The sequence below is a fragment of the Cajanus cajan genome, chromosome 3 (assembly GCF_000230855.2).
Source record: "Cajanus cajan strain Asha chromosome 3, NIPB_CcT2T_4, whole genome shotgun sequence".
In the NCBI taxonomy this organism is placed as follows: Eukaryota; Viridiplantae; Streptophyta; class Magnoliopsida; order Fabales; family Fabaceae; genus Cajanus; species Cajanus cajan.
In genome coordinates, this window is record NC_138519.1 from 74,101,054 (window position 1) to 74,114,912 (window position 13,859).

Here is a 13,859-nt window from a genome sequence, read left to right on the forward strand (position 1 = left end):
GCACATTAATCGTGACGACTTGCCGAGGCCGAGTCCGAACCTCGAGATCCCATTTTATTAACCGAGGTCGAGTCCGAACCTCGAGATTGCATTTTCTTAACCAAGGTCGAATTCGAACCTTGTTATGCCGAGGTCGAGTCCGAACCTCGAGATTGCATTTTCTTAACCAAGGTCGAATTCAAACCTTGTTATGCCGAGGTCGAGTCCGAACCTCGAGATTGCATTTTCTTAACCAAGGTCGAGTACGAACCTTGTTTTGTCGAGGTCGAGTCCGAACCTCAAGATTGCATTTTCTTAACCAAGGTCGAATTTGAACCTTGTTATGCCGAGGTCGAGTCCGAACCTCGAGATTGCATTTTCATCGAGTACGAACCTTGTTATGCCAAGGTCGAGTCCGAACCTTGAGATTACATTTTCTTAACCAAGGTCGAGTACGAACCTTGTTATGCCTAGGTCGAGTCTGAACCTCGAGATTGCATTTTCTTAACCAAGGTCGATTTCGAACCTTGTTATGCCAAGGTCGAGTCCGAACCTTGAGATTACATTTTCTTAACCAAGGTCGAGTACGAACCTTGTTATGCCGAGGTCGAGTCCGAACTTTGAGATCTCATTTTATTAACCAAGGTCGAGTTCGAACCTTGTTATGTCGAGGTCGAGTCCGAACCTCAAGATCACATTTTCTTAACCAAAGTCGAGTTCGAACCTTGTTATTCTGAGGTCGAGTCCGAACCTCGAGATCACATTTTATTAACCAAGGTCGAGTTCGAACCTTGATATGTCAAGGTCAAGTCCGAACCTTGAGATTACATTTTCTTAACCAAGGTCGAGTACGAACCTTGTTATGCCGAGGTCGAGTCCGAACCTCGAGATCACATTTTATTAACCAAGGTCGAGTTCGAACCTTGTTATGCCGAGGTCGAGTCCGAACCTTGAGATCTCATTTTATTAACCGAGGTCGAGTTCGAACCTTGTTATGCCGAGGTCGAGTCCGAACCTCGAGATCACATTTTCTTAACCAAGGTCAAGTTCGAACCTTGTTATTCCGAGGTCGAGTCCGAACCTCGAGATCACATTTTATTAACCAAGGTCGAGTTCGAACCTTGATATGCCAAGGTCGAGTCCGAACCTTGAGATTACGTTTTCTTAACCAAGGTTGAGTACGAACCTTGTTATGCCAAGGTCGAGTCCGAACCTTGAGATTACATTTTCTTAACCAAGGTCGAGGACGAACCTTGTGATGCCGAGGTCGAGTCTGAACCTTGAGATTGCATTTTCTTAACCAAGGTCGAGTACGAACCTTGTTATGCCGAGGTCAAGTCCGAACCTCGAGATTGCATTTTCTTAACCAAGGTCGAGTACGAACCTTCTTATGCGAGGTCGAGTTCGAACCTCAAGATTGCATTTTCTTAACCAAGGTCGAATTCGAACCTTGTTATGCCGAGGTCGAGTCCGAACCTCGAGATTACATTTTCTTAACCAAGGTCGAATTCGAACCTTGTTATGCCGAGGTCGAGTCCGAACCTTGAGATTACATTTTCTTAACCAAGGTCGAGTACGAACCTTATTTTGCCAAGGTCGAGTCCGAACCTTGAGATCACATCTACTTAACAAGGTCGAATTTGAACCTTCAAAACAACAAACTTGGGAACTCCTCAGAAGCCCCTTTGCTCTTACATCACTCGGTGCTTGGGGGGCAAGTGTACTGGCCAACCGAGTTATCAACTTTTCCTTCACCAAACTGCTGACTCGGTCAAAGGTTTACCAGCCTAGCCAAGCAGTAAGCTCATTATTGCCGAGCTCCTTAGCTCGACCGTGAGACATGGACATCGGAACACCACATCGACCCAAAAAGGCCACGCCATCAACACAAATAAAAATACAATATTGTCGTCGCGCCGCCCACGCGTTATGGGAACGAGGTGACAGCTATGACACATGGCATCTCGACAGGCAGATGTACGCGAAGGGCCACAGCCACTTGACGAGCTCGGACTTAACTCCGAAGACCTACGGTCTTCGGAGCTCGGGGGGCTAATGTACTATCCGTACTACCATGCCGAGCTCGAGCTCGGTATCACAGCGTGGAATAACCTCGGGCACGCACTAGAAGATCTCGGCCTAAGCGAGATCCGCAATCTAATCAGATCATAAATGATCTCGGAGATCTCGCTCCAGATGAGATCCGCAATCTAATCAGATCACAATTGATCTCGGGGATCTCGCTCCAGACGAGATCTACTATCTAATCAGATCATAACAGATCTCAGGCCCAAGGCCCAACACAATCCTAATTCACACAAAGGTACGTGCATTATTTATACGAGACTCATACTCCCACAAACACTAACTTTAGCATCGGAGTCTCTTTTGCAGGTACCACCCCCATCTTGGAGCACCAGCGTACCCGTGAAGGAGGCTCACCGATCTTACCTGACGGATCAACTCTACACCAGATTTCCGGTAAGAACAGTTGTAATGTAAGTAAATTGTAAAAATAAATGTATAATATAATTATGAGTGTGATTTTTTATTATTATATTTTAAATTTTAAATTTTATTTTATTTTCCTTTTAATAATAAATAATAATAAGAATTCATTTGAATCAAATAAGATGGAGTAAATAAATAAATAGTTGGTTAACTTAGAATAATTTAGGATGTTACACAAATCATTAATCCTATTTTTACTCTCTCTTTCCCATTTTTCACCTATTTCTTACCAATCAAATAGGGAATTAATTTTTATGGTGAATGACATAAATTAGTTATTATCCAATATAATTCGTGCTAAAATTATAGTGATCCAAAAAAAATCCACATTTATATGATTATTTTTATTTTCATTTAAAAAATCTCTTGAATGAAAATAAAATTAACCATAAAGTAATAAAAATTACTACATCTATTTCTATATCTAAGACTCTTTTCATTCTTTTTTCTTCTTTTATAAGGCTCTCTTTTAATTGTCAATTATGTTAATTATATATTCTCTAAAATACTCTTATTTAATTAAAAATTGTTTTAAACAAAATATAATGATTGTGTAAAATTATTTGAATAAAAACTTTCTCTTATTTGAATTAGAAAAGATAAATAGACATATAAATATATTTTTTTTGAATATTAATTAATTAATTAGATAATAAATGATTAAGTAAAAAAATTAATTTAAAAGTAAAAAAATTAAATTATTAAGAAATTTAATACTCTCAATTAAATGAACTAATTTTTTTTAAAAAAATATAATATAATTGAAAGAATGTTATAATTAGATAAATAATTAGTACTAAAATATAAAATTTGACACTTATAAATCGCGGTCAAAGCGGAGTGTGATGCTGAAAGCGAGAGTTTTGAAGGAGATGTAGACGCATGTATCACAAGATACACTTTTGTTGATGAAAATGAGAGTTTTGAAGGACTTTTCTCCTTGCTTCTGACCGACCATCATTCACTCTTCAAACCTTAATTTAAAACGTGATATTGCCTGACACCAACATTTGTTAAATACTATTTTAGTTTTATGTCTATTATGCATCAAACATGTGTTAAATATATACTTATTATATATAATTAAAATTTAATAAATTAATATTTTAGTTTATGTGTATTATGTGTAACACCCAGTTTTTTAAAAAGATGGCATTTTCGTAATGTTAATAAAGGAATAAGGGTAATTCTGGGAGTCGGAACGAGCTATTCCAAATGCAGAACGGGCCGTTCCAAAAGAGGGAATATGCTATTTTTCAAAGTTCTAGAACGGGCCTGCAACGGACCGTTCTGGAAGGGAAACGAGCCGTTCCCAAAGGGAAACGGGCCGTTCCAAAGTCATGAAATTGCCTAAAGACCTTAGTTGGAAGCGGGCCGTTCCAACTATGGTCAATCAGTGTTAACGTGAACTTCAGAACGGGCCATTCTGCTTTTTGAAACGGGTCGTTCTGCTTTTTGAAACGGGCCGTTCCGATGATAGAACGAGCCGTTCCAGTTGAGAAATTTGCACAGATTCGAAGGATCCGGAACTGGCCGTTCCGAATTCAATACGGGCCGTTCCGGGTCCCCAGGATGCCTATAAATAGGGACTAGGGGGGGTGAAAAATTATAACTGAGTGAAAAGTGAAAATTCTAGAGAGAGAGAGAGAGAGAGAGAGAAAGAAAGAGAGGGAAGGAAAGAGGGAATTCAGAGAAGGAGGCTCTGCCCAAGTTTCAACTCCGCTTATCCAGGTAAGGGGGGAGTGAGAAACCTCGCTCGGGGGTGTGGAGATAATTGTTGGATAGTCTGTTTGTTAGATTGGCCCCCAATCCTTTGCCTGTGGTTCTGTTTGGTCTACTTTATTCCTTGTTACTTTGTTCTTGTTACTTTGCTCTTGTTACTTTGCTCTTGTTACTTTGTTCTTGTTACTTTGTTCTTGTTACTTTGTTCTTGTTACTTTGTTCCTTGAAAGTAATAAATGGAATTAATGTTAATATTAATTAAGTTTTAATATGAAAAAGAATGTTCTCTGGATCTCTGTGAATTCCTATGCGGACCTTATGAGGAGTATTTATGACATGACCTTGTGAAATATGGACAAATGACATGAGACATATGAACGAACTATTGAGACATGTTATGATTATGAGAATATGACAAATGAGGACATATGTACTAAATGAAATTATGTAATAAGTTAAATGTTGAGTCAATGAAATAATGACTGTATGACATGCATCATATGCATATATGACTTCAGGTGTGCCGCTGAGGCCGCATAACCACGATGCTAACAAGGTGTACCTTAGGGTCGCCCACGACTAACAAGGTGTACCTTAGGGTCACCCACGATGTAACATGCTAGCCAGGTGTACCTTAGGGTCACCCACGATGTAACATGCTAGCCAGGTGTACCTTAGGGTCACCAGTGATGATATGTGAAACTTCCTTATGGCGCCACATGCATGCATTTATGAGTCGAGTCCATGACATCATTGCATGATAAATGAGTATATATGTAATATTGAAGATGTATATGTATTGTTTACATGTGACTTATATTTGTTGTGTATGTGTGGGTGCTATCTAACCTTTATTTCTTCACCTAAAACTAAGTGAGAAGTTTCTCACTCCCTTGTTGTTCTTGTATATGTTTAAATTATGTTGCAGGTAATCATGATGTTGGTAATGAGGCTTAAGGGTTTAGTTGGGCATGCTCTGATAGGATGTGACATCGAGCATAGCTAGGCTTATTTTGGATGTTATTATTTTAAAAGCTTTAATTTTCTCTTCCTTTGTAATTTTGAACGTTCTTGAGAAAAGACCAAAATGTACATCTTTGTCATACTATTTTATTGCATGAATTGAAAGTGATATATTAATTCCTAACTAGGAGGCACTGCCACCTTTACTGGAATTAATATATATTCTCCTTTATATGATTTCTTGAGTTTAATACTTATATTTGACTTTTTATGATTGATGAGTTACGAATGTGAATCTTCTACCTTATGAGATTTGAAACAATTGTTTTATACATGAAAGATTTTATTTACTTTAAAAGAAAAAGAAATTATTGTTTACATTTATTGTGTATTAACGTTGGGGTAGAGGGTGTCACATTTAGTGGTATCAGAGCAGGTCGATCTAATCGGCCGTGACTTATCGTGAATCTGTTGTGTACTCTGACAGTGTTTTGTTTGTTGTATACTTTGATGATGCTTTGCTTTGATAATAATGAAGATGATGTTCTCCTTGTGCTGATATTGTAGAGTTTGATATTGTTAAGTTATTTTGTAATTAGAGGAATGATAGTCATGATAGTGTTAGCTAATACCATTATGACTGCTCTTCTTCATTCTTATGATTGCTTATTTGTTTGATACTTCTTGCTTATGTAAGAAGTAGTGGCTGAGTGGTATCACTTGTGTTGCAAGCATATGTGCGAGTAGTAGACGAGATATTATGCTAATATTGTAGGAACTATTGAGGCCTTAGATTTGGGTAAGACATTAATTTTTCAAGTGTATTAAGAGTTTACGATTGGTGAAATTTTTGAAAGCTATAGTTGTAGCGATTGAATCCAAGGATGATGTATGTTGAGAATTGGAGTTTTGGTATTATTAAGGAGAGATTGAAGTGTTGATGATTTCTAGAGTTTGATGGTTGCATGTGAATTTTATTTTCCAAGCCTTTTGTACTGAATATATGCGTTGTTTGGTTTGTAGTGGGAAACTTTGATACGAGTTTGAGGTGGAAAGGAGTAAGTTTGGAAGGATTGAGGTATTTTGTGGCCTAGACGTTGATGCGTTATTGTGTAGGGGATGTTTGTACTCCAGTTATAGCTACTTTGGTGATCAAAGGTCTAGTTGCAAGCGTTGAATATATCTGTGGTGATTTTTGAATTTTTAGCTAAGAAGATGATCTTTTTAAAATCTCATGTCTCCCTAAGACTTGTAGCTTAATCACTTAGCTTTCTTTGGTGATAGGTTGAGATCACGTGGATGAGTACAACTCTCTATGTGTTGTTTTCTTTGATAGTATGTGTACCTAGTGAACTTATGCTTAAGTGTTTGATCTTTGGAAAGGTTGTGGAAAGGCTCACAAAAGTTAAACCAATATTGTGACAAATGTCTTGATTATGATGATCACTGATATATTATTTTTTATTATTTAAGGATTGGATTTGATTGAAGAATTTAGAGACTTATGTTGGATGTGTGAGATTACCCTTAGGAGCATTGAATTGATTATGATTGAAAGTAATTAGTGAATTAGTGATGAGATTAAAGAAGCTCAGGTGTTAGAGCCTTTCCTAGTAAACCAAGTGGAAAAGATTAGTAGGAGTATGAGTAACCTTTTCTAAATAGAAATTGATGTTGTTTTGAGAATAAATTTGGATGCTTAGTAATCTTAAATTAAGAAAGATGATTTTAGAGAAAGGACATAAGAGTACTCTTTTATTTAGGAGCTACTAAGACGTATCAGAGTAGCGCAGCGAAAGTGTAGTGACCTAAGGTGAAGAGAAAAGAAATCATATACTCGTGTTTAAGAAGTCTTTAGAAATTTTGTAGCAATTAGACTTCTCATTTTGGAAGAGAGATGGTGAATGGATAGACTTTAATTGTAGGTTTGCCTGAGACGTTTAAGAGATTGATTTTAATTGTGTTTTAGTGGATAGGCTTGCCAAATTTGCTTGTCTTATCCTTAGAAATCCTTGGATGAAATTGATAGAGTTGTATATCGATAAGATAGTGAAGTTGCACAAAAATTAGAAGGTAAGAAGTGAAGAGTCTTCCATTACAAAAAATTTGGGGACGAAATTTCTAAAAGGAGGGGAGAATTGTAACACCCAATTTTTTAAAAAGATGGCATTTTCGTAATTATTGATGGCATTTTCGTAATTTTAATAAAGGAATAAGGGTAATTCTGGGAGTCGGAACAGGCCGTTCCAAATGCAGAACAGGTCGTTCCAAAAGAGGGAATATGCTGTTTTTCAAAGTTCCAGAACGAGCCTAGAACGGACCGTTCTGGAAGGGAAACGGGCCGTTCCAAAGTCATGAAATTGCCTAAAGACCTTAGTTGGAAACGGGTCGTTCCAACTATGGTCAATCAGTGTTAACGTGAACTTCAGAACGGGTCGTTCTGCTTTTTGAAACGGGCCGTTCCAGTTGAGAAATTTGCACAAATTCGAAGGATCCGGAACGGGTCGTTCCGAATTCAATACGGGCCGTTCCGGGGACCCCAGGATGCCTATAAATAGGGACTAGGGGGGTGAAAAATTATAACTGAGTGAAAAGTGAAAATTCTAGAGAGAGAGAAAGAGAGAGAGAGAGAGAGAGAGAAAGAGAGAGAAAGAGAGGGAAGGAAAGACGGAATCCAGAGGAGGAGGCTCTGCCCAAGTTTCAACTCCGCTTATCCAGGTAAGGGGGGAGTGAGAAACCTCGCTCGGGGGTGTGGGGATAATTGTTGGATAGTCTGTTTGTCGAATTGGCCCCCAATCCTTTGCCTGTGGTTCTGTTTGGTCTACTTTATTCCTTGTTACTTTGTTCTTGTTACTTTGTTCCTTGAAAGTAATAAATGGAATTAATGTTAATATTAATTAAGTTTTAATATGAAAAAGAATGTTCTCTGGATCTCTGTAAATTCCTATGCGGACCTTATGAGGAGTATTTATGACATGACCTTGTGAAATATGAACAAATGACATGAGACATATGAACGGACTATATATTGAGACATGTTATGATTATGAGAATATGACAAATGAGGACATATGTACTAAATGAAATTATGTAATAAGTTAAATGTTGAGTCAATGAAATAATGACTGTATGACCTGCATCATATGCATATATGACTCCAGGTGTGCCGCTGAGGCCGCATACCCACGATGCTAACAAGGTGCACCTTAGGGTCGCCCATGACTAACAAGGTGTACCTTAGGGTCACCCACGATGTAACATGCTAGCCAGGTGTACCTTAGGGTCACCCACGATGTAACATGCTAGCCAGGTGTACCTTAGGGTCACCAGTGATGATATGTGAAACTTCCTTATGGCGCCACATGCTTGCATTTATGAGTCGAGTCCATGACATCATTGCATGATAAATGAGTATATATGTAATATTGAAGATGTATATGTATTGTTTACATGTGACTTATATTTGTTGTGTATGTGTGGGTACTATCTAACCTTTATTTCTTCACCTAAAACTGAGTGAGAAGTTTCTCACTCCCTTGTTGTTCTTGTATATGTTTAAATTATGTTGCAGGTGATCATGATGTTGGTAATGAGGCTTAAGGGTTCAGTTGGGCATCCTCTGATAGGATGTGACATCGGGCATAACTAGGCTTATTTTGGATGTTATTATTTTAAAAGCTTTAATTCTCTCTTCCTTTGTAATTTTGAACGTTCTTGAGAAAAGACCAAAATGTACATCTTTGTCATACTATTTTATTACATGAATTGAAAGTGATATATTAATTCCTAACTAGGAGGCACTGCCACCTTTACTGGAATTAATATATATTCTCCTTTATATGATTTCTTGAGTTTAATACTTATATTTGACTTTTTATGATTGATGAGTTACGAATGTGAATCTTCTACCTTATGAGATTTGAAACAATTGTTTTATACATGAAAGATTTTATTTACTTTAAAAGAAAAAGAAATTATTGTTTACATTTACTGTGTATTAACGTTGGGGTAGAGGGTGTCACATTTAGCATCAAACATGTGTTAAATATTTATTATATATAATTAAAATTTAATAAATTAAAATTTTAGTTTATTTAATGTTCAGAAATTTTTATCATATATAATATTATATATAAAAATGATTATTATCTTTAAATATATAAATTATATTTAAAATTTATGTAATTAGATATTTTAAAATATATAAATTATGATAAATAATTTCTATTATCATAAAAAAAATATTTTTATTTATTGATTTTAATATGTGCGACACATATGTTAAATATTTATTATATATAATTAAAATTTATAATAATTTATCTATATAAATAAATATTATATTTAAATAAATAAATTATATTTAAAACTTTTTGTAAATAGATATTTTTAAATATATTAATTATATTTAGATTTATCATAAATAATTTATATTAAAATATAATATTATTTTATTTATTGATAATTTATTTTAAAATATTAAAATTTAATTCATGAGTAATTGTGATAAATAATAATTAAATTAGATAAAAAATTAAAAAACTTTTAAAAACCCTCGTTAAAGAAATTTTTCTAAAAATGTTCGTGTACAAAATAGATATTTGTATTTAATATATAGAAATTTATTTATTTTAAAATATTAAAATTTAACTCGTAAATAATTATGATAAATAAAAGATAAATTATATAAATAGTTAAATGAATTCCTACTAACTCTTTTGTTGAAAAAAATCTCTAAAATTACTCTTGTGCAAAATAACCGTGTATGTTTAATATATAACGATTGAATATATATATATATATATATATATATATATATATATATTATATATATTATATTTAAAAATATAAATTATCACATATTTAAAATTTATATAAATAAATATTTTTAAATATAAAAATTATATTTTTTATGATAAATAATTTATATTATGATACAATATTATTTTAAGAGAAAAAAAAAAAAGATAAGATCTTATAAACTATAAGTCATTTTAATTAACTTATAAAAATAAGTTATATGATCCTAAAATAAGCTTATGTACCGAACAAACTTATTTTCGTCAAAAAAAAAATAAACTTATAAGCTGGTCAATAGGAGCTTATGAACTCCTAAAATGCTTTGTCAAATACGCTAATAAAGTGATCTGGTGCATTAATCAATCTTTCTCTCTCTTTATTTTTCTTTCAATCAAACTAGGTATTTTTTCAAATTAAATTATTAATAATATACGGAATATAAATTTAGTACATAACGTGTATGAAAGTGATTGAATCATTACATAACATCTATGATAATAATGTATGAGTGAAGCAATCATTATCCTATCAGACAATAATTTTATAAGATTTTGTTCTTAATTTACTTTATGTGAGTTTCACAATAAAAACTTTTTTATTTAAAATTATTTTTGTTAAAATATATTAAAAATCTGTTTGGTAATTGTCAAATATGTCAATATCTTTGAACCAATTTAGAAAATTATTTGAGCATATCTTATGTTTTAGAGTCTTATTTTTGTCAAAAATTAATATTTTAATTTTATCTTGTTAATCGATAGAACCCTGTTAATTTTAAGTGTTTTTTTTAATGATTTTTGTTAGTCTTGAGACACAAGGAGTAAGGAGCTAGTGACAAATGAGTTGAACATTGGGGGTATTTACTCAGAGCGAGAGGGAAATGTCCTCTAAGCGACTTTATGCTCACTTAATGAGAGTCATTTGGGCATTTCGAGTGAGCCAACACAAAAGATATCTTAGAGCACCATGAAAAGCTTCCTCATGGGAGCCACCTGAGAAAGCTATCACAATGCCAGCATAGACACGTCAACAATTCTCGTTTAAGTGAACCACATGGTCGCTAAAGTGAGCAAACACAAAAGCATCATGGGAGCATCATGAAGCACTCACTTAAGCGAGCCAATTGGTCGCTCTGAGCTAGTGGATACCACAAGTCCAATTGGAGAAAGTCCATTTAAAATCTTATAAAGGATTTGGAGAGATAGAAAAATACTCTACATGTTTTATATATTAGAGAGGTTTGAGAGAATAAAAGGAGTCTTTGTTGGAGATTGATGTAGTTACTCTACACCATGTAATTCTTCATGTTTTTATTAGTTACTTGTTTTTCTTCTTATTTTAATGCGTGATTTAGCTTGGTCACCCTTTATATAATCCCATATATTTAATTGGGGTTAGGAAACCCTTTTAAAACTATGATATAAAGAATAATCCTAATATCACTTATTACTAGGAATAGGATTAGTCTTATTTGTCAATATTTTAGACCTCCAATCTTAATGTGGGTTAATTACTTAACAATCTTTACCAAAGAATTGAGATTTTTCTTAACAAACCTAGAATTTCTCATCTAATGAATAAGGATTTAAATATTTTCATTGGTTTTTGAATTAACTTGATAATTTATGAAATTGAATAATAATTGAGAAAGATACATATGAAGAATGTCAATGAAATCAATCCCTAACATCTTTTATTTTAAATTTTTAATTATTTTTTCAATTTTTTATTATTCTAAATCTTTAAAAACATATTATTTATCTTTATAGTGTTCCTCAAATAAGTCTATTTTTTTATTTTCCCTACTTAGTATTAAATTAGATTAATTAGTTTTTACAGAAGTCACTTTAGATTCCATAACTTAAACTTCTGTTTTTGTTGTGTGTGGTTGACTATCTAGCCTTATTTCACATCATGAGCTAGAGTGAGATATTTCTCACTCCTTTTGTTTTTATGTTGTTCTTCTTGTATGTTGTTACAGGTGAGACTTATCAGGACATTGATGATGCTAATGATGAGGCTTAGTCCTTTCTTTAGGAAGTGCTCTAAAAAGATATATGACATCATGCATAAATTAGGATTTTTTCAATGTTATCTATTTTTTAAGACATGATGGTAAACGACTGGTTATGTTTTATTTTGAAGTTTTATTTTTGTATTGATAGGAGAAGTTTGTTATGTGGTATTCTCTACCAAACTTGATTTTTCTTAGTTGACTTTTATGCATAAATTCAACTTTAAGTTAAGAAGTCATTTATATTGAACATTGTTACATGTGGGGTAGAAGGTGTCACATTTCGTAGTATTAAAGTCTAGTTGATTTAAACTAGATATGTGTGATGTGCCTTATTGCATGTTTTGTGTGTATTCTGATGATGATTGGCATGATATTTTGCATTTATAGTTAATTTGTTTGTTGTTGTGTATCAATATTATGGCTGGTAGCAATGATTGTGCCATCCTTGACATCCTTTAAGCATTAGCAAATGCTATAAGAACGGGAAGGGTTAGAGTCACTCCTAATTGGTTGGAGCGATTTTAGTATAACCATCCACCATCTTTTAATGGGAAATGACCCGAAAGTTGTTATGATCTTGTTGACGAAGATAGAGAAAATATTCAAGGCTATGGAATGTCCTGTTGTATAGAAGGTGAATATGGCTACCTTCAAGCTATTTGGTGATGCACACTTTTGGTGGGAAGGTACCTTACAATAGATGATAGTTGAGGGTATGTTGGTCAATTGGGGACAATTTTAAGAGGGTATTTCTATAGAAGTATTTTTTGAACGACATGCAAAGTTAGAAGGAGGTGGAGTTCTTGGAGCTAAGGCAAGGAGATACAACGATGGCAAAGTATGTTGCTTGGTTTAAGGACCTCATTCATTGTTCTGGTATTACCATGGTGAAGGTGGTGAATGAGCTAAATACATCAAGTTTGTAAATGGTCTTCGTCTTTAGGTGAAGACGGCGATTAATTATCAATAGATATATCATTATCCTAACTTGGTGAATAAATGCATAATTTATAACTAGGATAATAGGGCACATGTTGCACATTACAAGAGTATAGGCCTTATTAGAAGTGGAAAGTTTGGAGGTCAAAGAAAGAGTAAGCCTTACTCGGCACCTGAAAAGTTTCAAAGGAGTCAAGTTGGTGCAAGTGGGAGCAAATCTTTTGTTGGGTCTTATGTAGGGAAGGGAGCTGCTAGTGTTGGGGGATCAATTTCTACACCGATGGTGTGGTAATGCGGAGCATGATGGCTTTAGATGTCCTAATCAAGAGCCGACTTGTTTCAATTGCAAATAAAAGGGTCACATCATTACTTACTACTAGTACATATTTGAAGAGAGCAAGGATCGTTGGAGCTAGTTCACAGGTTGAATGACCCAAAGCTACTGGAAGAGTATATTTTTCCTCGGTAGTGCTGAAGTTGCTCAATTAGAAAATATAATCCAAGGTACTTGTTTCATAAATGAGAGACCATTTGTTGTGTTTTCTTATTCTGGTGCGACCCATTCCTTTATTTATGTTGCTTGTGTTAAGAAACTAAAATTGTTTGTGTCATATTTGACATATGACTTGGTTGTGAATACTTCCACTAATGATTTCATAACTACGTTTGATATCTATTTGAAGTATCCCATCTTAATTTTTAAAAAATAGTTTTTAGTTGATCGAATTTGTTTACCCTTTATTCAACTAAAAGTCTTTTTTTTTTCTTTTTTTTTTTTGCATGAATTAGTTATCTTCCAACCAAATTCTCTCACATGGATTTGAAAAGTCTATTTCTTTATACGAGAGTAATGTGTGAATACTTCCAAATTTTAAATTCAGCTCTATACCAAAAAAATGAAAAACTTGATTTGACGGGAAAAAAAAAG